This window comes from Oreochromis niloticus, unplaced genomic scaffold (genome assembly GCF_001858045.2).
Source record: "Oreochromis niloticus isolate F11D_XX unplaced genomic scaffold, O_niloticus_UMD_NMBU tig00007980_pilon, whole genome shotgun sequence".
Taxonomy (NCBI): Eukaryota; Metazoa; Chordata; class Actinopteri; order Cichliformes; family Cichlidae; genus Oreochromis; species Oreochromis niloticus.
This window is the reverse complement of record NW_020328885.1, coordinates 45645-71408: the sequence shown is the minus strand read 5'-3', so window position 1 is coordinate 71408 and position 25764 is coordinate 45645. Positions and strand designations below refer to the sequence as shown.

General features: G+C 39.9%; 1 long non-coding RNA gene across 2 annotated transcripts; it reads left to right on the top strand.

The window, feature by feature from the left end:
* Positions 1–1527: 1527 nt before the first annotated feature.
* Positions 1528–25764, top strand: LOC106096646 (uncharacterized). Of its 2 annotated transcripts, XR_003218434.1 has the most exons (8): positions 1528–1688; positions 1810–2080; positions 21855–22130; positions 22722–22818; positions 24355–24465; positions 24600–24668; positions 24964–25014; positions 25321–25764. It is a non-coding gene; the product is annotated as an uncharacterized LOC106096646 (long non-coding RNA). The 2 variants fall into 2 exon arrangements; XR_003218435.1 differs by lacking the exons at positions 1528–1688; positions 1810–2080 and adding an exon at positions 8987–9015.

The window sequence follows — 25764 nt, the reverse complement described above, 5'->3', positions numbered from 1 at the left end:
GAATGTTTTTAATTTGATTATGTCTAAAGTTTCTGTCTTTACTGTAGTGCTCTGTACGCTCCTCTGTACTGGACACGCTCAAGGTGAATGAACAGAATTACCTTTATTTAATTTTGTTTGAATTTAGTTGATAAAGATTCATCTCAAAGTACTGCATCAATCTGAATTACATTTCACTTATGTAGTATTTGTTATTATTATTATTTATTCATTATTCAATAAATGAACATTGTATGTCACAGATTGTGTCGTACATAAAGTGTTTCAGATTGCTAACTTTGTGGTTGTGTTGGATTCTAGATGCTGTGCTAACTATTGAACCCAGCTGGTCCAGTTTATTTTTCATCGGAGAGTTTGTTACCTTCAAATGTGACATGAATGAAGGAAAAGACACTGACTGGGAATACAAAATCAACAAGGATGGTCAAGACTTTTTCTCCTACAGGATAAACAAAGACTTCAAATTAAAAATGACATCTACAGGTGACAGTGGTGAATATCAGTGCTTTGGTCTCAGGATGAGCTCACGTGATACAAAGAAAAGTAATACTCTCTCTATAACTGTATTAGGTAAGTCTTCAGTGACCGACAGCATAAATGTATGATCCCTGTTCAAATACTCAACTGAATTATAAAATAGAGAACATTTAATTAAATTAGTCAATGAAACTTGAACTTGAACAAGGACCACTGTAAAGTCAGTGCTTCAACACTCGCAGACTTGGCAATTTGTCAGTAGTACATGTTTGAGTTTTAACAACTGCAATCATGGATGAAATTTAATTTAATTAAATTACATTTCTAAAGGAAAAGAAGAAACATCAGAAGCTTTATAAAGTTAAAATTGATGATGTTTCTGTTATCTAAACCAAAAAACTGTGAACTGCATTAGTTTGCATTAACTGTGACATCCTCAGACCAGAGAATGGACAAAAATGTATACTGTTTGAGAGCTACAAATATAAATTGTATTGTTTTTTAATGTTTTTATGTCATTATACTAAATCACACAGATTTATTTTTCTTCCTCTTTCATATCTGCAGATAAACCCAGAGCCACACTGACAGCAGGAACAACAACCATACCAGTAGGGGGCAATGTGACACTGACCTGCTCTGTGCAGAGCTCTGATGGATGGAAATCAGAATCAGAATCAGAATCGTGTTTATTGGCCAAGTATATGTGCAGACAAATACAAGGAATTTGGTTCCGGTAGATGGTGGCTCTCAAGCACAGCAATGTAAAACACACACACACACACACACACACACACACACACACACACACACACACATCTATATGTACATTACACATGCATACACATACATACACAAAGCTGTGTAAACCAACTATAAATAACTAAACTTATGTACATAAAATACAGAAATGAAATGAGGTGGAATGAATACTACAGAATGTACATAAGGTGCAGTTGCAGTCTGGCAGTGGGAGCAGTGTGACAGGTCAACTGTTTAGGAGGGAGATGGCGAGGGGAAAGAAACTGTTCCTGTGTCGGGTGGTCTTGATGTGTGGTTCAGAAACCAAAGAACCTCTGAATTTCCAAACAGAGATCAACAAAACAGAGATATCAGAGTATATCACGGAGGAATCTACAGCTGCAGAGGAACAAGAGGAAACCCAGTTTACTACACTGATATAAGTGATCATGTCACCATTGATATAACCTGTGAGTTCAGTAATTTAGTTTGAAATATACATTGAGTCATGATTATCAAACATGCAATGTCAAGTTTTCTGTGTGATTTCATGTTTCTATTTGTATCTCAACTGTTAATATGTGTAAACAGTTTCCATTAAAGTTGTTGTAAAACAACAACCCAACTGGCCTCAGTTATTCAGAGGTGAGACAATCACTCTGACATGTGAGGTGCAGGAAGGAGGTAAAACCACTGGGTGGCTTTCTGAATGGAGAGGACCCGGGACAGCTACACGGTTGAAACTCTAATTTTTGGACATTCGGAGTTTCTGAGTCCAGCAGTGGAGACTACATGTGTAAGAATCGACGTGACCGATATTCTTCAACCGAGTGGAGTGAAGCCATCACATTATCAATATCAAGTAAGTCATGTTTTTTGTGTGATCTCCATTTTACAAATGTCATAATGGTCAGCACAGGATGAATTCAATGGTGTACGAAGCATGTTACATTGTTAGTCAGACAAAGAGCTGCAGCTGATAGTAGCCTCACTGCAGACATCTTGATGCACGCTAAATCATCCAGGTAAGTAAGTCCGGGAAACCAAAGTCTTTGTGTTCCGGGGGGAGTATGGTTGCAAAGCTGAAACTTAAAGGAATTGACGGAAGGGCACAACCAGGAGTGGAGCCTGCGGCTTAATTTGACCCAACACGGGAAACCTCACCCGGCCCGGACACGGAAAGGATTGACAGATTGGATGAGTGACGAAACGTTACGTCCAGATCAACAGAATCAACTGTTGGAGACTCATTGTAAACAGTTTGTCACCACTTTGTGTCATGAACTTTCAGCTGGTTTACAGATGGCAATGCTGACCTGCTGCTCCATCACCTCAGTACAATAATGACATAGATAAACAGGATAAAAAGTATAGCATTTTACAAACTTTCTCAACAAATAACTACAAATTTCCAAATTCTATTAAACAAACAAAATCATCTTGGCCTAGGATCTTATGCAAATAATGTGATCTGTTAAAATAAATGACAGTATTAAATAAGTAAATAGTTCAGTCCACTGTGTAATTCACTATGCCTAACACAGGCAGCAGGGTGGCATGCTGCTTTGCACTGGTTTCAAATCTACTGTCTGTTTAACATCTTTCAGTGTGGAGTATGAATGTTCTCTCCATGTCTGTGTGGATTCTCTCCAGATTCTCCATCTTCTTCCCACAGTCCACAAAGTTAGTGGGGTTTGGTTTATTGGTGAATCTAAATTGCCTGTAGGTGTGAATGTCTCAGGCCAGTAACAGATGAGCGACCTGTCCAGAGTAGCTTCCTGTTAGCTGCCGTATGGTCCAATACCTTGTGACCCTGAATTGTTGAAGCAGAATACATAGATGAGTTTGATTTTTTTTTTAAATGCAATGACCAACAATCAGATTTGACATTTTAGTCAAAATATTCAGGGTCGGAGCCACACAGCTTCAACCCAAAAAGACATCAGCGCAAAGCAGGAAATGGAGGAAAATTGAAGGAGGGAAGTTAAAATAATGTTACTGTTGCTATGGTTACCATCCTCACCAACACTAGACAGCTCAAGCAGGAGGCTAGAATATTGAGATTATTCGCTTTAAACCCACTCACAGACCTTAAAGACGGGCCAGTTTAGTCTCATAACAGAGTATTGCTGTAAGAAGAAGCTGATGTCATTACTGTAGGAAAAGATCATAGTGGACAGAAAGAGTCTATTGGGTCTGTGTGTGTGTGTGTGTGTGTGTGTGTGTGTGTGTGTGTGTGTACCTGTGCACTGGTTCTGCAAAACATAAAAAATAACATAAAAAATGATTTAGATGTAGGAATTATTTATTTTATTTATAAGTCATTATTTATAGAGTGTAATATTTGTGTTTCTCTTTGCCTGCTTGATTTTGTGACTAAAATAAGCAACCTGGTGTTGTCTTTGCTCAGCGTGATTATTGTGGGATCAGGCATCTCTGAAAGAGGAAAAGTATCTTGATGACATCTATCAAAACTTCAAATGGCCTGCAGCATTTATTTTGAATGAATTTAAAATATTTTTCTTATGTAAAAGAATCATTTTAAAACCACACCTTAGCGGCATCAGCTCATCACACCACCACTGCATTTAAGGCTGGACTGGCTCCTGAGTTTGTTGTTGTTGTGTGTGTGGCTGGCAGCTGATAATCTGCAGCTGAGAGCTGAAGGAGCAGCAACGTAAATAAAGTGTTGAAAAGTGTTGAAATGTGGTCGGGTCTGTTGTGCGTCTGTTACAGTTTAAAAAGTCACAAGTAATGCAAACTCCTCGAAATAACAAACAATCAAATCATATGAGAATGCTTAATGAGGGTCACAAAATGTTACAAAGTCTCTTAATTAAAGTTTAACTATTTCAAATTCTTCTGTGCAGCTATAATGTGTCTTTCCTCCTGTGTGGTCTGACATCTGAACCTCAGATTATGAGAAGTCTTCTGTCTTCTTGTGAATCTGTTGTTGTGGTGGGAGCAAAGAGACGTCACACAAAATAATGGAGAGGAGCAATTTAAATAAAATAAAGCATCATCAGAATCAGAATCAGAATCAGAATCGTGTTTATTGGCCAAGTATATGTGCAGACAAATACAAGGAATTTGGTTCCGGTAGATGGTGGCTCTCGAGCACAGCAATGTAAATCACACACAGACACACGCACCCACACACACACACACGTGTCTATATATACATTACACATGCATACACATACATACACAAAGCTGTGTAAACCAACTATAACTAATCTAAACGTATATACATAAAATACAGAAATGAAATGAGGTGGAATGAATACTACAGAATGTACATAAGGTGCAGTTGCAGTCTGGCAGTGGGAGCAGTGTGACAGGTCAACTGTTTAGAAGGGAGATGGCGAGGGGAAAGAAACTGTTCCTGTGTCGGGTGTGTGGGGATTCAGAAATTCTTTTATTCCTACTATATAATCTGCATTATTATGAATACATTGATAACGTGTTTTACAGTATTATTTTAACAGTAATATTGTTTACAGGGTTCTTATTGCATTGAATATGTTTGTCATCACATTAACCTTTCTATTCACAGATTTATTTATGATCATTCTATACACAATGCATAACTGTGCTTGTTTAGAGTTGATGTTCCGTCCGAAAGGGTTTTAAGCTTCACTGGTGAGAGTGTCCAGGTGATACATGTTGAGGGAGGATGAGAACATAGCAGGTTGATTGCATGCATGCTTACAATACACATAAATCTAGGGGCAGGTCTGAGCGAAGGCCCAAGTGTCTTCTGCTTCTTATTTGAGACCTGCGCCAATTCAGTTTACTTAGTGATTGATGACGAGGGTCCATTTTTAGCTCTTAGAGACCCTGTAGCTTGAAGTTAGTTACCTTAAAAGGCAAGTGTCTTTGACCTCTTTGTAACTGGCTGCCCTTTGAGCGACCTGGTAACAGATGACTGGAGGAGATAACCAGCCCTCAGATACTCTGAAGGCTTAGGACTATGACTTTGCATGAAAGGTGTTGCAGAAAAGAGAAGTTATATGTCTGTTTATAGCTATTGAAGATGTACAAGATATACCATTGACTGTACACGATGAACTTTTGACCTGTATTTGACGCCATGGGGGGGCGGATACCCCAATGCTTTAAAAGTGTTCTCAACATGTATTTTTGTCAGAGGACATATGCTGATATGTCTTCTCCTGTGCTAATAAACTCATCGTTTGATTGCACTCATCTGCCTCCGTAGCTTGTTTCCCGGGTCTGCAGTTTTGATTGATTTCGCGACAGAATGGTGGAGAATGCGGGCAAAATTGCAGACCACTAGGAAGAATTAGAGCTGTTGTTCTCGGTGGAGGTCAGGACCAGATCGGTGATCAGACGGCAGACGTCACGGTAATTCCTTGACCACTGGGGCCCCACAAAAAACTACAAAGGTAAGGCACAAACCTCTTAAGCTGAAATTGTGCTGTATTGGAGTATAATTCTAAAATATGTGGTCAAGAAGTTACCGGTTGATCTCTGTTTTGAGTGTTGTTTAGAGTGAAAGTGAAACTTTAAAGTAGCGTTGCGTTTAAGGTCGGCTCGGAAGAAGCAGTACTGAGCTACAAGTAACTAGAGACTGAGTTTTGATTAAGGAATAAAGAGATTAAAAGTGTCTAAAAGTCACGGAGTTGGAGAACTCCACCCCTGGGAAAGACGTTTCCTAGGATTAAACTAGCGGTAGGGCCGCGCTGAGATTTTGTGGCCTCAGATATAGCCCTGGTGATCAGAGGATCATCTTGAGAGACACTGTGACACATGTGAAAAATAAATGCCGGACAGAAGGTCCGAGGAATAGTGACATGTGTTAAGAGTAAATGCCGGACAGAAGGTCCGAGGAATAGTGACATGTGTTAAGAGTAAATGCCGGACAGAAGGTCCGAGGAAGTGTGACATGTTTTAAGAGAATAAATACCGGACACGAAGGTCCGAGGCGTTGATATATGAGCTAAGAGAAACTCAGGCCAGCTGTGAGCCTGAGGTGTAGCAAACCGAGCCGACCAGTAAAAGTGAAATTAAAAGTGAAACTCTGAGAATAAATACTGTGAGCTATGAGAGACGATTAAAAGCAATAACTGTGCATTTGTGGACCTGCCGTGGTCCGTGAAAAGCTGTGTTTTTTGTTGATATTCCTCGAGAATCCGCGGACCTGTGACGTCTCTCAAAGGCGAGCGACACTATGCATATCCGGGGTAAACTGAACTGAAGCTGTGACATAAGAAACTGTCTAAAATGATTTAAAAGTGCCAGTTGGCTGCAGGCTGGGTGTGTGAGAGGCTTTAAAAAGTCTCTTTTTTCCTTGCTTTTGTGTCTGGTGAAAAGTGCGCAGTTAAAATTTGGGTGCGGTCACTTCCCTTTTTAACTTTAACAAAGGACACACATCGATTAAATGAGAGGTAGACAAAAAGGCATGCTCATTTCTGGATCGTGTCAAATTGAGTATTCATGTGCAGGGGATTTTGTTTATATGAAATGCATCCTCTATTACAAGTAGGAAAATACGCACTATAGGCCTCTGTAAGAGTAAGCACTGATTTAAAACATCTCATTTAGCTGAACAGTGTGATTTTGACTTTAAGCAGAAAGAGCAGAGGATTGTTTCTTGACATTGGGCATGTTTAAAAAAAAAAACAAACAAAAAACAAAAACAAAACTCCTGAAATATAGAACTGCGCAGTATCTGAGTCGGACTGCACTTCCTCTTTTTCACTGAGGCCCTGACTGTAAGCTGCACAAACTAAAAATATTTGGTACAGAGAAGTGCTGTGAGCAAGTGTGTTTGTTTTTTTAAAAAATAAGACTTGCAGCTGGGTTGGTGCGTTGATTTTGAAGTGCTGAAAATGGTGTCTGTTTTAATAAGTTTGTGAAATAAAAGCTGCGCTGTCTGGCCCCGTGTTGGTCAGTGTGTTATACTAAGCAGGTACAAAAAAAAGTAAGTGTCTGTTCTCTGGCCATCAGGGCTTCTGATAAAAAATAGGAAGTCACGCCAAAGACCTTGCGAGGGCGGAGACATACAGCAGCCATCCTGTGGGACATCTAGTGAACGAAAAGTATACAAGCCACTTAATGATCAGCTTGAAGAGTTAAACAAAGCTATTCACATGACTTGTACAAAAACAATTAAAGTAGCAGACAAAGAATTTAAGCTAGTAAGGAAAATGTTGAGAAGTTATGTGCTGCTCAGCAAAAGAAAAAACAAAAAAACAAAAAACTTTACAAGACAGAAAACCTCTTCATATAATTTTTGAACAAGAAAGGGAAAAGTGTGAAAATGATTACAACAATTGCAGCAGGAAACATTAACTCATGCAATAAACAGACATACCAGAGCAGAAATAAAACTTGTAAAGAAAACCACGCAAAGCTTTGCAGATGGATCATAATGTGTGAAGGGATCTCAGCTTGGATGAAAGAGGATGAGTCTCAAGCTCAAGCTCAACAGGTAAATTCACCTCCCCAACAACAGGAAGAGAAACCAGAAACATTAGAACAGGTGCTCACCATGATAAAACTTCACTACCGTGAAGTTTTTAGAGAGAACAAATGTGGCCGAAGGCTGGATCTGATATGAGGTGAACAGAAGACCGGTCTAAAAGGATCAAGAGGTACGCACAAACCTGTTCAATAAGCAAATTTGTGCAAATTGGCTGAATTCTAAATTATCTGTTCGCTGAAGTAGATGATCTTAATTATTGGCACAGTAGGGGTAAAACTGAATTCTCGAGAATAAAGTAAAACGTCGAAGTAATGAATGAGTAACTTGGAAGTAATGAGAAGCTTTGAAGCAAGGATAATGAAACTTTGAGAAACAGACAGTACTGAGTTAAAAGGTTATATGGTATTTCATGGTAAAAAAAAAAAAAAGAAAAGAAAAAGAGACCAATGCATGTTTAAGAATAGAAGAATATAAGAGTTATTGGTCAGCTTATGGTTTAATAAGTGTCAAACTCCTGTACCTCTTTGAGACTTCAAAGAGGAGCTCCGGCGTGGGCATATGTCAGGTGGTGTTGCCGAGAGTTGTGGGCTCGGTGAATAGCTAATGATCAAGAGGATCATTTTGGGAGACGCTTATTTGTAAGTAAAAGGATTAAGTTCGGACGAGGAAGTCCGACAGAAAACACCTGGTGTTGTCAGGATGTTTAAGTGACACAGAAGTTCAGAAAATCGAGTCACAAATGGTTTTGTGGCTCTTGGTAAACTGATTTTGAAGGAAAATCAGTGTTTATTGTGCTGAAGTAACAGATCCGGCGCGGTCTGACGGGAAGAATCAGCTGCACAATTCTGAGTGTGCAGCGTTGTTGATATTAACAGATCCGGCGTGGTCTGAGGAAAAGAAATAAATCGGTTAATGGTTGATATATTTATATGAATTTTGGTGGATCTGCTGAGGTCCAGAAGAATAATCAATGCGGACTGTGTTGGTTTGAGTGTTGGTAAATGATCCAGGAAGAATTGCCCTGGGTCTGTGTCTGTGTCTGTGTTGTTCAGTGACAACATGCGCAGTTTAAATTGGGCGCTGTTCCTTCCTCTTTTTAGTTTCAAAACACAAAGGCTGTTGGATGAAGAATTACTGTGTGAGGAACGGCTTCACTTTTGATTAGGGAAATAATATGCTTATTTTTGGGTCTATGAAGATCTCGTAACAATCTGGGGGAGATGCCGGGGTAAAAAGAGTGAGCTCGGACGAAGGGGTCCGAGAAAAGAACACCGTGAGTTGAGCAAGGTGTTTAACTGACTCAGGATTTCAGAGAATCGAGTCAGCTGTGATCTTGAGTTTTAATGGTAAGTTGATTTTAAAGGAAAATCAATGTTTACCATGTTGAAGTAATTCTGATGATATTACTAGATGTGTTGTGATACAAGTAAAGAATAAGTTGTGTAAATGTGGACACACGATTGTGTTGAGATGTATGGATCGGCTGCGGTCCATCTGATAAGTGAATGCTGGGTAAACTGAGACAATAAACTGTTTTTAAATCTTCACTGGCTGCAGTGAGATACGTGTGCTGAAGATTACTGGACCTGGCGAGTATGGGCAGAAATCTGTGCCATCAGAAACTGAATTTGAATAAGTTAAATTTGAATTTGAATTACTCGGATTGAATCTGAATTGTAACTTGAATGAAAGCTTTTGAAAACTGAATTTGAATTAGTCTAATTTGAAATTGAATTTATGGTTTGAAACTGCATTTTATCCTTTAAAAATTCAGCTCTCGAATAATTTCACATTCACTTCTCACCATTCAGTTTCAGTTCTACAATTCAATTTCAGTTCCAAAATTCAGTTTTTTGGGACTTACATCCGGTTCCGGTTCAAGCGCAGATTAATAGAACTACAGACTGATAGCGTTACTGACGGAATCTACAGCGTCTTGAGCTGAATTAAGACTTCAGAAGTCATTCGTCATGTCGAATGACCAGCGGATAAACTCTCAGGTTGGTAATAAATGTATTACATGTATAAGAACAAGCGTCATGTTAACAATTGATAGCCGTACAACCTTTATGCTTATTGTAGCTGCTAGCTAAAAACGCTAATTTAGCCTAGTTTGCCCTGGATTCAGCTTTGACAGACAAATATGATCGACTGTTTCTAGTAGAATTCCAAAGTTGTCATCTTGTACCCTCTCAGAGCCCTGTATGCTTGCAGAGACCCCTACAGTAAGGAAACATGCAAAACGCTGTCCAAACCTTTGTATTTGAGCTTTATTTATGTCTTACACAGCATCCCAACTCTTTAGCGAACTTAATAACTTTAGCTAAAGTGAATAGTTAGTCTTATTCATTAGTGCAGCGTTACTGGATCACCTCTGTTTGAAGTGATATAATATGATATACAACTATCACTGAAACAGCAAACTTTGTAAATAAACAACACTTCTCATTCTCTAAACGTTTGGCCACAGATGTAAATTACACTATCAGTGCTTGTTCACTCTTGACAATAATTACATTTCTAAATTCTCTTTGTGCATTTACAGGTAAACAATATCTAATATTTTATCTAAATGACTGCTTTGTCTTTGAAAAGGTGAAGAGCCTGAGGCCGGTGACAGTCCAGTTCTACTCTAAGTACATCCTTACGGTGGTTCACAGGACAAGGCGACATTCCTGTCCTGCCAGAAGAGAAGAGAAACTTCAGAGTCTTCATGAAGTTCAACCACACCTGTCATATGGAATATGACAGGGGTCTCAAACTCCAGTCCTCGAAGGCCGGTGTCATGCAACTTTTCCATGCGCCCTCGAGGACTGGAGTTTGAGACCCCTGCCGTATGGTGTTCATGCAGTTTTCTACCCCACAGTTACAGCATGTCTGACTGCCTGTTCAGCATATGCAAAAATATATGATGAGTTTAAGCATGTGATGACTAAGGCCTTCCATTATGGTGTTTGTCATCACATGTCACAGACATCTGGATGATCATTTGGAATAAACAAAAAAACAAAAAACTTGTTACTTCATCTTTTATCTTTATTATTATTATTATTGTTCTTATTTTACATTTTTCATTGTTAGGCATTGGGTTTATTTGTAGTAGTCCTTTCCAGCTTCTTTCCCTCTTCCATGTTACTGTGTCAGCTTGTCAGCATCTATTTGGGGTTGGGAGTGGAACAGGAAGTAAAGAACAGAAAGTGCCATTTAAACCAGGAGAGGTTCTTATATTTCAGAAGAAGGGATTAATTCAAAAGAAATGACCTCAATGCCATATTTTATTTAGGAACCCTAGAGAGCACTTTGCAAAATAACACATTCTTATAATTTCACCCTCAGATGAGCCAAGCTACGACTGTCAGGGAAGGTGATGTAGGTACAGAGCATGTGAGAGTGGTTAAGTTAATGTCTCTTGTCTAGATGAAGGCACAGGAGGGATCAATGGCACGGCGTAGAGATTCAGTATCTTCAGTCTTCAGTGGACACTCCATTTCTGGCACAAAACACCTGTAAAAGATGGTCGATTTAGGAGGTGACCCGACAACTTCAGCCTGTCAAACATAGCAATGGAGCAGTATGTTTTAAAAAAAAAAATCTAATTAAGCATGCACTCAGTACCCTAAGAATTATTATGATAGTTAAACACAGTGATAGTTGTATATCATATTATATCACTTCAAACAGAGGTGATCCAGTAACGCTGCACTAATGAATAAGACTAACTATTCACTTTAGCTAAAGTTATTAAGTTCGCTAAAGAGTTGGGATGCTGTGTAAGACATAAATAAAGCTCAAATACAAAGGTTTGGACAGCGTTTTGCATGTTTCCTTACTGTAGGGGTCTCTGCCAGCATACAGGGCTCTGAGAGGGTACAAGATGACAACTTTGGAATTCTACTAGAAACAGTCGATCATATTTGTCTGTCAAAGCTGAATCCAGGGCAAACTAGGCTAAATTAGCGTTTTTAGCTAGCAGCTACAATAAGCATAAAGGTTGTACGGCTATCAATTGTTAACATGACGCTTGTTCTTATACATGTAATACATTTATTACCAACCTGAGAGTTTATCCGCTGGTCATTCGACATGACGAATGACTTCTGAAGTCTTAATTCAGCTCAAGACGCTGTAGATTCCGTCAGTAACGCTATCAGTCTGTAGTTCTATTAATCTGCGCTTGAACCGGAACCGGATGTAAGTCCCAAAAAACTGAATTTTGGAACTGAAATTGAATTGTAGAACTGAAACTGAATGGTGAGAAGTGAATGTGAAATTATTCGAGAGCTGAATTTTTAAAGGATAAAATGCAGTTTCAAACCATAAATTCAATTTCAAATTAGACTAATTCAAATTCAGTTTTCAAAAGCTTTCATTCAAGTTACAATTCAGATTCAATCCGAGTAATTCAAATTCAAATTTAACTTATTCAAATTCAGTTTCTGATGGCACAGATTTCTGCCCATAGGCGAGGTCCATATGATGAAGTTCTTGGGGAGATAAATGACAGAAACAGTTTCTGAATTTTGAGGAGAATTCTGAAGCACTGAGGTTGAATTTTCTCTGTGCTTGGTGCGCTGTGTGGACTTATATCAGAGTTATAAGTCCAAAGGTTATGACCTGGAGGTCATTCATGGTGTTTAAAGAAGAACAGGAATTAGAAAAGGATATTTAATGTCATATTTTGTGTAAATTGAGGAAAACTCACCACATGTGTTCACCTTTTTTCATTTAAAGGGACACAGACATTAACACACACACACACAGTTCTTGGGTGTGAGTTACTTCCTCTTTTAATTTTAAACTGCAACATGTGTGCATTGAACTAGAATTTCAGCAGTGGATGAGACAGGATTTAGGTTAGGGCTAGTCAAAGATAAAGATGACTTTTATTAGTCCCACAGCTGGGAAATTTGGTTTGTTAAAGCAAAAGTGCAAAGTTATGCAGCAGAAATTAGAAAACACTGGAATGCAATAAAATAAAGTAGAATAAAATAATATATACAATAGAACAAAATAGAATACCAATACTATGTGCAGCTGAGTAAGAAAATACAAAATACAATTTTGTCAAAGAAAGAAGTGCACATATAGCAGTCTTATTGCACATATGAGGTTCTGGTAAAGCACTAGTTCTGGTAAAGTAAAATATTATGTTCAAAGTTTTATGCCCTGGAGGCCAAGAGTCGTGTGTAGAGAAGAACATTACTTAGAAACGGACATTAAAGGTCACATTTTGTCTAATATAGGGAGAATTGTCCCATATGTGTTTATTTCTCTTCTTTTTTAAGAGGACAGACGCACTGAGTGTTGTCTACTTCCCCTTCCTGATTCTAAACAAGCATGTTTGATAGAGCTCTGCGCGCTTGATAAAACTCTCTCTAAGACTCTTAGGAAAGCGTGTATGGAGTGATTCTTAGTGTATAAATGTTGTACGGGATTTGAATGATTCTGTGTGAGTTGTACAAAATAATAAAAAGTAATAATAACACTGCGTAGGTACATAGCAGAGTGTGGGAGAAAGAGGAAGTCTGAGAGAAGTATGTGTGTATAGCCAAGCTGGAGAGTGTGTTTGAAACAGGAAGTTGGATATAGCTTGTGAGATGGGGAGACGTTGCAACATGAAAACAAAGGAATTAGAGAATAAAAGTCTTAAGAAAAAGTAATAAAATTATATTAATTATATGTTTTAGAAAAGAGAAAGGCCAAGAACATAAATACATGAACTAACAATTACATTAATGAATAGAAAACGCACGCACACAAATGGCTACAGGTGAAATTATGGTGGGAAACAATCGGAAGTGGGATAGTTTAATATACCCATGCAAGGAAGAAAGCAGCTTACACTCCTTTAATGTCCAGAGCCAGTGTGTCCCCTCCCTTCATGCCACCCCTGGCCAATTGGCCCCCGTAACAGGCGAGTATGGAAGGCTGGTAGCCCATGACGGGTAAGATCCCACTTGGAAAAACCACGGGACAACCTAAGGCAGGCACAGTCACGATTGCTACGGCCTGAGTGAGCTCGGACTCACTGGTGGAGACGGGACTTCAAGGGTGAAGCCGCTGGGCCGAGTGGGAAGGGGAAATGTCATTCAATTCTGGCGGAGGACAAGGAATGCTGTTATTTAAGGTGGGAAATCAAAATTGGGGTTAGAAGATTTGGGAAAAGAAAAGTGATTGTTTAAGTGGAAAACTGTGAAGGAGTCTGAAAAAACCACAACAAAAAACATATACACAATCACACACACAAATAGAAAATGTATTAACCTTAGAATACAAAAGAGTTCATGAAGATCAGATAGCAGGTTGAGCATAGGAGTCTGTTTATCATCTTGTCCAATTCATTTAGTGTGTAGTAGTTTTTTAGAAAAGAAAATGGAGAATTTAAAAGATGAGGGTGTGCAAGTTATGTGGTTTTTGACAAGACGTTCTGTGTGTTGAGTAGGTGAAAATTATGTCAGTTGACAGACTGTCAGGATGCTGAAGAACCTGAGGCAACTGAAATATGATGAGGGGAAAATGAACAGAGAGAGTGATTTAAGTCTGACTTCAGACAATGTAAGTATTAATTAAGCCAAAAAGTAGGGCAAAGCTTTTGTGACCCTGAAGTTCTAATCCCAACAGCATATGGATAGAGTAATAAGAAAATGTTTGGTGCTTAAGATTTTTTGAGCTTGTGGTTGTAGAGATGATTGATTTGGTCAGTTTGGTTTGGATGTTCTTGTTATTTTAATAAAAGGGAGTTTTATCAAACATGCACATGTCTTAGGGGGCCCATTATTTTTGTAACAGGGCACTTAGAAAAACCTGTCAGGTGATTTTGTTTGGTGTTTGGATGAGCTAATAATCAGCTCTCTTTTTCTCATTTTGTTCTAAGCAGGCCTGCAAAAGAATGAATAACAGCGCTGACAAAAAGTCTCGGGAGAACAAACATAAAGGTGACCTTTTCCAGATTACAATGGGCAGAGGAAAGAGGCTACCTGTGGGGATCTGATCAGATTGTGAGTCCCTGTCTAAAAGGATTGCGGCGAGCCAATCCAGTCCAAAAGCATAAAGAACTAGTTTTCGAGAAAAACTTAAAAGAAAATGAATGAATTGATTTTGCTGAGAGTGGAGAATCTGATTATTTGTACGCAATTCTCCACTATTTGCAAGACCTGATGTTAATGCATGTGAGTGAATGTGTGTAAATGGATGGTGACTGGACGGACGAGGCAGACCATAGGTTGGACCGACTGGGCACTGAGATAAAGACTGGACTAAGGTTGGACACATGACTGATAACTGTTCTGTTTTAAGTTTCCTTTCTTATAACACAGGTTGGATCATAAGTGGGGAAAAACTGAGTATGAAATGTGAAGTTCTGGTTAACACACAGGTTTTTGTTTCTAGGAAGTTCCAAGGATGCAGGCTGGGGATGGAGCCAAGAAAAGATTTGACATAATGATTAATTTGACTTCATTCCTTGAACACAGGTTTGAAGGGCCGGAGCATGTATACCTAATATGATATGACTAACCTTTTTCTTTCAATTTCCTAAGCTTGAGTGAAGGATTTTGAGTTTGTTTGTAACACATGGGATGTGTCACAAAAAAGTGGGAATTACAGGATTTAAGGTTTAATTTGAAATGGGTTTTAGGATTACTTGATGACATTTGGGGTTTTTGATAATTTAGATATGGTAAAATTGAGGCAGAAATTGTTATTTTCATGTTCTTTTTGATCTGTTTTTATGCTCAGAAGGTGATGGTTTATATCTTACCCTGGGCGTGTTTAATAAAACTAAAAGTGTTGCTCACACACATGAAGGGCATGGAGATTAAGTAAAGTTAATATAAAGGACAGAGCCCAGAACATGATATGGTGAAACAACTTTGAATGATTAAAGGAACCTTAGATGAACACAGTAGAGTAGTGAGGTGTAGCAGAGAGAGGCTGTTTGTTTTCTATCCTTTACAGGAGAAGATTTCAGGACCACAGCGACCACAGGGGGGCAAGAATCCTCGAAGCCTGAGATCGAACGGAACCAACCAGAGAAAGGAGAAAAACAGAGCACAAATACACCTAGTTGTTTATATTACAAAGAAGATCAAAAGCTTGTTAGACATAGGTTATAATGGAAGCATAAAAGGGATGAGAGGAACTTTACATAACATAGAAATCCTGCAACAATTCGTAAATTGCCCAAAACACAGTGTTCAGACCGGATATGCGCTACCCGTTAAAGGGGGCGAAGAAATCAGGCCTAAGTTTGAAAAATGAAATGGGTTAACTTGATAGAGGATGTTTCCAAAGGTTGAGAAAATAATGTAGGACCTTTTACCAGGAGAAAGCTAATTGTATCTTTTACACTTTATAGTGTGCACTGAGGGAAGTCAGGAATAGTTTAAATTAGGATTGAAAAAATTAAACTAGGTGAAAAGGGGGTGTAGCAAGTAGATTTAGGGCAGCTCACAGCCTGGTGTAAACGCAAGGTGCCGTCACACGGCTTAAGTTATCTGTTTGATTTATTTTTATGACAAAATAATAAGGAAACATTGAAAACATACAACCCGTTGAGGAGACAGAAAGGGTTGGGGAATTGAAAGGTTTTGTTTGTTTAGCATAATCTCTTTTGTTATATTTTAGCTTTAACAGGGAACATGCCTCTCTGGAGCTTCTCTCCTGATGCTACCCTGCCAAAGACCCTTATCTATAGAGACTATGTCAGCTTCCAAACAGACAGCAACAAACCAAAAACTAGCAATAAACAACTTAAACATAAATAATAACAAAGCAAGAACAATACAGAATCCACATCTTAACCGAATTTTATTTTATTATTATTTTTATTTTATTATTATTTTAGGTCTCTCTCTTCAAAGTCTCTGTTAGCTCACGCCAAGCGGTCGCAGCAGATGGCTGCCCGGACCTGAGCGGGGTTCTGGCGGAGGTTTCTTCCTGTTAAAAGGGAGTTTTTCCTTCCCACTGTTGCCAAAGTGGCTATGCTATAGTTTGCAAATAAGGAACTGAATTGAGGTAAAAGAAGCAGGGAGAATTGAGGAACACTCTCAGGCAAAAACCATGGTTACAGGAGGAAGTTAGAGAGCGGAGGAAGCCGCGAAGGAAGCAGCAGGCTACAAGGGACGACAGCAAATGGTGCAGGTAACTGCTGAAGAGGAGGCAGGCATCAATATGAGGAAGGAGGCCGGACAGGCCCAACAGGAGGCGTCTTCCCGGGAAAAAGAGGTGTGGCAGAGCAAAGGAGCCCGAAAAGAGGGTGGTCTTTGGAGAGGAGCCACGCTGGACGGGTCCTTACGAGGTCATTGCCAGAACAACTACAGCAGTTCAACTAAAAGGGAAAGGTGATACTTGGTATCATTGGTCGCAGTGTGCTCCAGCACATGAGAGCTTGGTCGAGGAAAACCTGTCCTTAACTAACACGGGTGTCAACAAACAGAGGCAAAATAAATCCTCTCACCTGTGCAACGGGCCAACCAGTAGTCCACCTGGGAGGCCGAAGAAAGAAGAGGAGCAGCGCAGAAGGTCGCCACTCCAGCAGAAAGGAGCGGTGACAAGTTGAGGACTCCACAAAAGCAGGGGAGTTTCATTCCAGGATACAAAGTTTATATAACATGATGCAAACACACGAATCAGAGACCCATAATGAGAAGAAACTGATTAGAATGTTCCTTACAACTACATGTTTATTGTATGCAATGATGTTGACTATGGCTGTGTTGTTTATTGTCTATATTTTGCAGGGCACTCCGGACCACTTGTCTGAACACAGAGGTCAGTCCAGCCCAGCGCTTCCTGAGACTGTAGTTGCTAAAACGGGATCGGTAAAAACACAAAAGCGCGAGGTGTCAGGTAAAGGTGATGAGTGTCTCAGCATGAATAATGGCATAGAGTTGAATTATGTTAAAGGGTCTACCAGCTCATTCATGTTTGATCTGTGTGACGTTATTAAGTGTACAGGAGCTAGTAGTAGCTGGAGAGCGTATGATGTACGGGTCTGCAATCACCCCATGATATGCTTAGGGTAAATTTAGTTGATGCAAAGTCTAAGCCGCTCACAGAAAGCTTAATCACCATTCTGACTGATCAGATGGTAACTTCGGGAACAGTAGCTCAAAAGGAACAGGAACCAAAAGGGAGAGTACTTCTGACAACAGATTACTCTAGACTGAAGCCTAAGGATTTGATTGAGCGTGCCACTGGTTTCAAGGACAGTAACCTCTGGCTTGATTGGGTGGCTCAAAAGGCTAGAGAACAACATGTATCTGACAATGTTGCCTGTGCTTCAGCTAGGCCACGTTTGTCTACAGAGCGACTGGGAGCTCCGCTCATGCTTATTGGGAACCAGGTAAAGGCTATTCCACAACACAACACACGTACCTTAGCCGCCAGAGGTAAGAGACATATTTTGGCCAAAAGAGGGACCCAGGGTACACATGCATATGACCCTAGGTTAAACTCTCCGACCTGGATAGACTCCATAGGAGTGCCCAGGAGAGTTCCAGATGAGTACAAGCTGGTAAATCCGATAGTGGTAGGATTTGAAAGTATATTTCTTTGGGTGACACCTAATAAGAATGTTGATCGCATTAACTATGTTCATTGCAATCTGCTGAGACTCTCTAACCTAACCAGGGATGCCATGATGGGGTTCGCAGAACAATTGGGTCCGAGTTTGCTGATGGGAAATCGAATGGCCCTTAACATGAGAAGGGAGGCGTGTGCGCCATATTCGGAGACATGTGCTGCACTTTTATCCCTAATAATAGTGCCCCAGATGGCTCAGTAACCCGAGCTCTGGAGGGCTTGAAAACTTGGTCTGAAACCATGCATGAACACTCAGGTATCGAAAATCTGCTGGTGTCCTGGATGACATCTGTGATTGGACAATGGAAAGGTGTGGCTATGTCAGTAAGATGCTCATTGGCTGTATTTTTGGGAATGTTGGTTATCGCTGGTGGTTGTATCATTCCTTGTGTCAGAGGATTGTTGGTAAGGATAATGGCGAGGGTTGCAAACCCCGGACGGGTGGAGTCCATCTACATGATGGACTTAGAACCCATAGAGTGGGGCAGGGAGTGATACAACATGAGGTATGGTGACATTCCTTGTTGGAATGTCAAAAGAGGGAATGTGGGGATTCAGAAATTCTTTTATTCCTACTATATAATCTGCATTATTATGAATACATTGATAACGTGTTTTACAGTATTATTTTAACAGTAATATTGTTTACAGGGTTCTTATTGCATTGAATATGTTTGTCATCACATTAACCTTTCTATTCACAGATTTATTTATGATCATTCTATACACAATGCATAACTGTGCTTGTTTAGAGTTGATGTTCCGTCCGAAAGGGTTTTAAGCTTCACTGGTGAGAGTGTCCAGGTGATACATGTTGAGGGAGGATGAGAACATAGCAGGTTGATTGCATGCATGCTTACAATACACATAAATCTAGGGGCAGGTCTGAGCGAAGGCCCAAGTGTCTTCTGCTTCTTATTTGAGACCTGCGCCAATTCAGTTTACTTAGTGATTGATGACGAGGGTCCATTTTTAGCTCTTAGAGACCCTGTAGCTTGAAGTTAGTTACCTTAAAAGGCAAGTGTCTTTGACCTCTTTGTAACTGGCTGCCCTTTTAGCGACCTGGTAACAGATGACTGGAGGAGATAACCAGCCCTCAGATACTCTGAAGGCTTAGGACTATGACTTTGCATGAAAGGTGTTGCAGAAAAGAGAAGTTATATGTCTGTTTATAGCTATTGAAGATGTACAAGATATACCATTGACTGTACACGATGAACTTTTGACCTGTATTTGACGCCATGGGGGGGCGGATACCCCAATGCTTTAAAAGTGTTCTCAACATGTATTTTTGTCAGAGGACATATGCTGATATGTCTTCTCCTGTGCTAATAAACTCATCGTTTGATTGCACTCATCTGCCTCCGTATCTTGTTTCCCGGGTCTGCAGTTTTGATTGATTTCGCGACAGGTGGTCCTGGTCTGCAGGCTTCTGTACCGTCTGCCAGAGGGCAGCAGATCAAAAAGTCTGTGTCCAGGGTGTGAGGGGTCTGTGATGATTTTCCCTGCCCGTTTCCTGGTTCTTGAGAGATACAGATCCTGGATGGAGGGCAGGGGGGCGCCGATGATCCTTTCTGCTGCCCGTACAGTCCACTGCAGTCTGCACCTGTCCTTTTTAGTGGCTACACCATACCAGACTGTGATGGAGGAGCACAGGACAGACTCAATGACTGCAGTGTAGAACTGGATCAGCAGCTCCTGTGGAAGACTGTACTTCCCCAGTTGTCTCAGGAAGTACATCCTCTGCTGGGTCTTTTTGAGGATGGAGTTGATGTTGGTCTCCCACTTCAGGTCCTGGGAGATGGTGGTACCCAGCAACTTGAAGATCTTCACAGTCGACACAGGGCTGTCTGATATGATGAGGGGGGGCAGAGTTGAGGGATGTCTCCTGAAGTCCACTGTCATCTCTACAGTTTTAAGAGTGTTCAGCTCCAGATTGTGCTGACTGCACCAGAGTACCAGCCGCTCAACTTCCTGCCGGTATGCAGACTCATCACCATCCTGAATGAGGCCAATGACGGTGGTGTCATCTGCAAACTTTAGGAGTTTTACAGCTGAGTTCTTGGAGGTGCAGTCATTAGTGTAGAGGGAGAACAGTAGTGGTGAGAGGACACATCTTTGAGGGGCTCCAATACTGAGGGACCGAGTTTCAGAGGTGATCTCCCCCAGCCTCACTTGTTGCTTTCTGTCTGTCAAGAAGCTGGTGATCCACTGACAGGTAGCTGGAGACACGCTGAGCTGGGAGAGTTTGGAAGAGAGAAGTTCAGGCACGATGGTGTTAAAAGACGAACTAAAGTCCACAAACAGGATCCTGGCATAGGTTCCCGGGCGGTCGAGGTGTTGCAGGATGTAATGCAGCCCCATATTCACTGCATCATCCACCGACCTGTTTGCCCGGTAGGCAAACTGCAGAGGGTCCAGCTGGTGGCCTGTAATGTCCTTCAGATGGTCTAACACCAGTCGTTCAAAGGATTTCATGACCACAGACGTCAAGGCAACAGGTCTGTAGTCATTCAGTCCTGTGATGGTGGGTTTCTTGGGAACAGGGATGATGGTGGAGCGTTTGAAGCAGGAGGGAACTTCACACAGTTCCAGGGATCTGTTGAAGATGCGAGTAAAGATGGGAGCCAGCTGTTCAGCACAGGTTTTGAGGCAGGAGGGTGAGACACCGTCTGGTCCGGTGGCTTTCCTGGGCTTCTGTTTCTGAAATAGTCGGCTCACATCCTCAGTGTGTATTCTGAGTTTCAGGGAGGAGGAAAGGGGGGTGAGAGGTGTGATGGAGGTCGTTGAGTCTGGATTGGAGAGGGTGGTGGTGGTCGTTGGGTCTGGATTGGGGAGGGTGGGGGTGGTCGTTGAGACTGGATTGGGGAGGGGGAGGGTGAAGGGGGAGAAGTGGAAGGTGTGTTGGGGGTCATTGTCTGAAGCAGTGTCTCTGGGGAGGGGAGGGTGAGGCGTGGGAGTCTGTCCGTCTCAAACCTGCAGTAGAATGTATTTAGCTCGTTGGCCAGGTCTTTGTTTGCTTCAACAGTGGGTGGGGGGCGTCTGTAGCTGGTGATTTCCTGCAGGCCCCTCCACACTGACGCAGGGTCGTTGGCTGAGAGCCGTTCTTCCAGCTTCTGGGAGTAGACCCTTTTAGCTGCTTTGATCTCCTTGGTCAGTGTGTTCCTGGCCTGCTTGTACAGGGCCCTGTCACCACTTCTGTAGGCGTCCTCCTTGGCCTTACGAAGATGTTGGAGTTTAGGAGTGAACCATGGTTTATTGTTGTTGTATGTGCAAAAGGTCTTTGTTGGCACACACACGTCTTCACAAAAACTGATGTATGATGTCACAGTGTCCGTGAGCTCATCCAGGTTATCAGATGCAGCTTCAAAAACAGTCCAATCAGTGCAGTCAAAACAGTCCTGTAGTTCCTCCTTTGCTGCGTTAGTCCATCATAATGAAATGGTCAAAAAATACATTCTCTGAAAGGATAAAATGCATTATGGGCCTAAATAGAGTTATACTGTTGTTGAATGCTGACAACATCAGGGCAGAGCAATCCTAACCTGTGTGTGGGTATAATATATTTATTCTTTCTATCTTTGTCTAAACTCAACCGCAGATCAACCAAAGGCTCAAATAACGTCTGATATGAGAGACGTTCCAGTAGGGGGCAATGTGACCCTGAAATGTTCAGTGAACCCATCATCATATGGATGGAAATACTACTGGTGCAGAGATGAGAACTAGTCTGAACCCCTGACCCCACAAGATGCAGTTTTCCACTCAAATGGACAAATCACAGTCTCACAGAAAGGACTCTACAGATGCAGAGGAGGCAGAGGAAACCCAGTTTACTACACAGAGGACAGTGAGCCCTTCAGCATTGATAAAAATGGTAAGTTTTTTTCAGAAGTAAGTTTTCGATTAATACAAACTGTGAAAAAAAGTTTTATTTTCTCCTTTTTTTCCTGTATCAATGATTCATGAAAACATTTGGCATCAGATGTGCAGAGCAGAGAAAATAATTATCATATGTGAGATCCACAGAGAAGACACTCAGTGGGAATGAACAGAGACTACCAAACTTCCAAGGAAAAAAAAATAACTGTGGAAGTTAAAAAATTTCAATGTTTGTTTGTTTATTTGTTTGTTTAACTCTGGCTGAAACTTGCAAAGGCAGAATGAAATGTGCACAGCAGTCTTCAACAGACTGAAGTGCTACCATTTTTTGAATAGGTTTTATAAAATTATACAAATTTTCAAACTCCCTCAGCAAATAACAAATCTACAGTTTATGTTGAAAAAAGAAAGTCATCTAAGGCTAATATCTTGTGCAAATACTGTCATCTCTTAAAATAAATATAGTGCAATAAGAAGTCCACTGCCTAATTCACTATGCCTAATACAGGCAGCATGGTGGTTTGCACTGGATTCGGTCTCAGGTCTTTCTGTGTGGAGTTTGAATGTTCTCACCATGTCTGTGCAGATTCTCTCCGGATTCTCCATCTTCTTCCCACGGTCCACAGAGTTGGAAACTGCAGGCAGCGCAACATTTTTAATCAGACAAAGAGCTTCACGTGATGGTAGCTTTTTCACCACTTTGTGTTTGAACTTTCAGCTGGTATATGTAGCGCAGTACTGATATGCTGCTTCCTCACCTGAGTACAATCATGAAAGAAATAAACAGAAAAAATATTTAAGTACTCATTTGTAATTTTAAACCCCTGTAACTAAGAAAACAACTATGATTTCACTAAAAAAAAGAATATGTCATGCTGCCTTATCATCTCATTCAAAATAAATAAAAAACAGAAGCATGCTGTCTCTTTCACTGTGACTTCATGTGTTTAATACAAAATGCAATGATAAGGAAAAAAAAAATCAGAAATAATGTTACTGTGTAAGTGCCCCCAGTCACCTGCACACAACTGCAGAAGGAGGCTAGCATATTAAGGTGATAAGACACCCTAAAAAGCAGACAGTATATTAAAGACCGACAGACAGATTTGGTCTGATATTTGATTATTACTGTACACAGAAGCTGAGCTCATTTATATGGGAAGAAAATCAGAGTGCAAAGAATATGTGGGCTGCACTTGCTGGTCACTGGTGAAATACCGGTGTGTGTGTGTGTGTGTGTGTGTGTGTGTGTGTGTTTTATCGATGATGTGATTTGTGAAATTTGGAATTAGTCTGTATGTTTTGGAGCAGATTAAGAAATTAGTCAGAAGTTAGAAGTCTCATATTTGAAGTTGCTGCTATTTCAAATGTCCCAGTGCAGCTATAATGTGGATCTCCTCCTGTGAGGTCTGGCCTCTGAACCTCACACTAATGAGATGTCTTGAGTTTCCTGGTAAATCGGTTGTTATGAACAGTACCTCTGAGGGAAGCGTCATGCAGAGTACAGAAAAAGATGAATTTATAAATGTAAAGAAGAGTTGGGGTCAAATGGATTCAGAAAAAAGAAAGTCTATCATGTGCACACTGTAACATGTTTTTATTGGGGTAAAATATTTTTCTGAAAGATAAACCCTGTCAGTCTGAAAGACAGACACAAAGACAACACAGAGATGAGACTAAAGGTACAGAGTGGAAAACATGAGCGAGAACTAACTAAATACAAACCATAAAGTGATCAATAACTAAAGCAGAAAACTTCAGGCATGAATACAAGAATTCAAATGGATAAAGACAAAAACAACAAGGCTAGAAAATAAACCATAAAGAAGCCATATGAAGTATCAGACCTGAAATACTAGTTAAATATACAAAAGTGACACTGGGGAGGTAAAATGATACAAAAATACTAAAAAGAGAACACAGCACAAACATAAATGACTTTACAAAACCAAAAGGAACCATGATTGTTATTTACAGCAAGTGGTGCCACTTTTAAATGTTGTCAAGTATGGCACATGTAGTGAAGAGGTTATATAATATTGTTATATATTTAAATTAAAGTTTACTTTTAAGACTTAACACTAATGTTGTGCACTTCATTTTGTTGTTGTTGTTGTCAAGGTTCTTTCTATCCCTATTAGTGTGACCAGATCAGCTGAATGAACTGAGTTTGGTTAAGTTTATTAAAGTTAACAGTTCATTTTTCTTATTTGCAATAGCTACGTCCAGTTCTTCATTTCTTGTTCTGATGATCACGGGACTCATTTCTGGAATCATATTTATTTTCCTCCTGTTCCTGTTCCTGTACAAAAAAGTCTACAAAAAGAAATGTGAGACTTTTACATATTTTAAAATATTTAGATATGGATATGCAACATTCCAAAACTGAAAACTGTTCACAATATTAAATAATGCATAATAAACTATGTGGACGTTAATGTCTTATTTTGAATTTTTAATACAGGTTCTGCTGATGACCCGAGGGTGAGTCAGGATGAAAATCAACAACAAGTCTACTCCTCTCTTTTTCATGGTTAGTTTTTTTTGTTGTTTTTTTTACCTAGTTTAAAATATCCTGATGCTTTTCTCTTCTGCAGCTTTAACACTGTTGAATTAAACAAAACTAAGACAATAAAGAAATTTAATCATGTGCAGCATTTAGAAGTAATAATAAATGTTCCAATTTCATTGTATGTTTGTGCTTATTCTGACATTAAAGCTTATCTTATCTTATCTCGTCTTATCTTAGTATAAATGTTACTGACAAGAACAGTTGTGTTTACACTGGTATCACAGACCTGTGGTGACTCATTTTCTCTGACTTGTAGGTGAGGATTCTGTCTATGAAACAATCAGAGACTCTGGAAATACTCAGAATGGTCAGTATCAACTTTAATATAGTTTGTGGAAGCTATGTGATTATACAATAACAGTGATTATCATTAAAATCAATACTAATTTTGTTATTTTAGTTTGACCAGAGGGTTTTTACACCTATAATTATAATGTACTGCAGAGCTGTTTCAGACTGAGTATATATGAACATATTTTACAGAAGTTCAGTGTTGTTCATGAATCCACTTAAAGAGAGCATTCATCTAATGTGCTTATTTTAAAGCAGACTGTATCTGGAATTATGTATTTATTAATTTATCTGTGCTTTATTGCCCTTGCTCTGTATGAAGCTGGGTGACCTGTGTGATGTAGGTCCAGTGGGTCCTTCTTGTGGAAACTCAACGATTCTTTCTATCCAAAGTGGGCGAACTATGAGAAGTGACGGTAGTTTGATCATCTCCTTTCCTCATAACTGAAAAGTTATTCTCACTCTCAAACATCAGACCTTTGTCAGGTCCCATTCACTCATATTTGCCACCATTCACGGACCATCAAGTTGCAAACTATGGGCACAAATATACATTAACGTTTTCTAGTAAAGTATTTAGGTTTAACGTTTAGCTAAACATCCGAAATATGTTTAAAAAAATGTTCTCTGATGTTTTGTTTTCATACTATTTATGTTTTAATTTCTCACAAATGTAAAAAAAAGTCCATATCCAAAAATGACCATGCAAACATTAAATATAAGTGAGGCAACTCTCTAAAAGGTTCATTAATTACATTACCTGTGT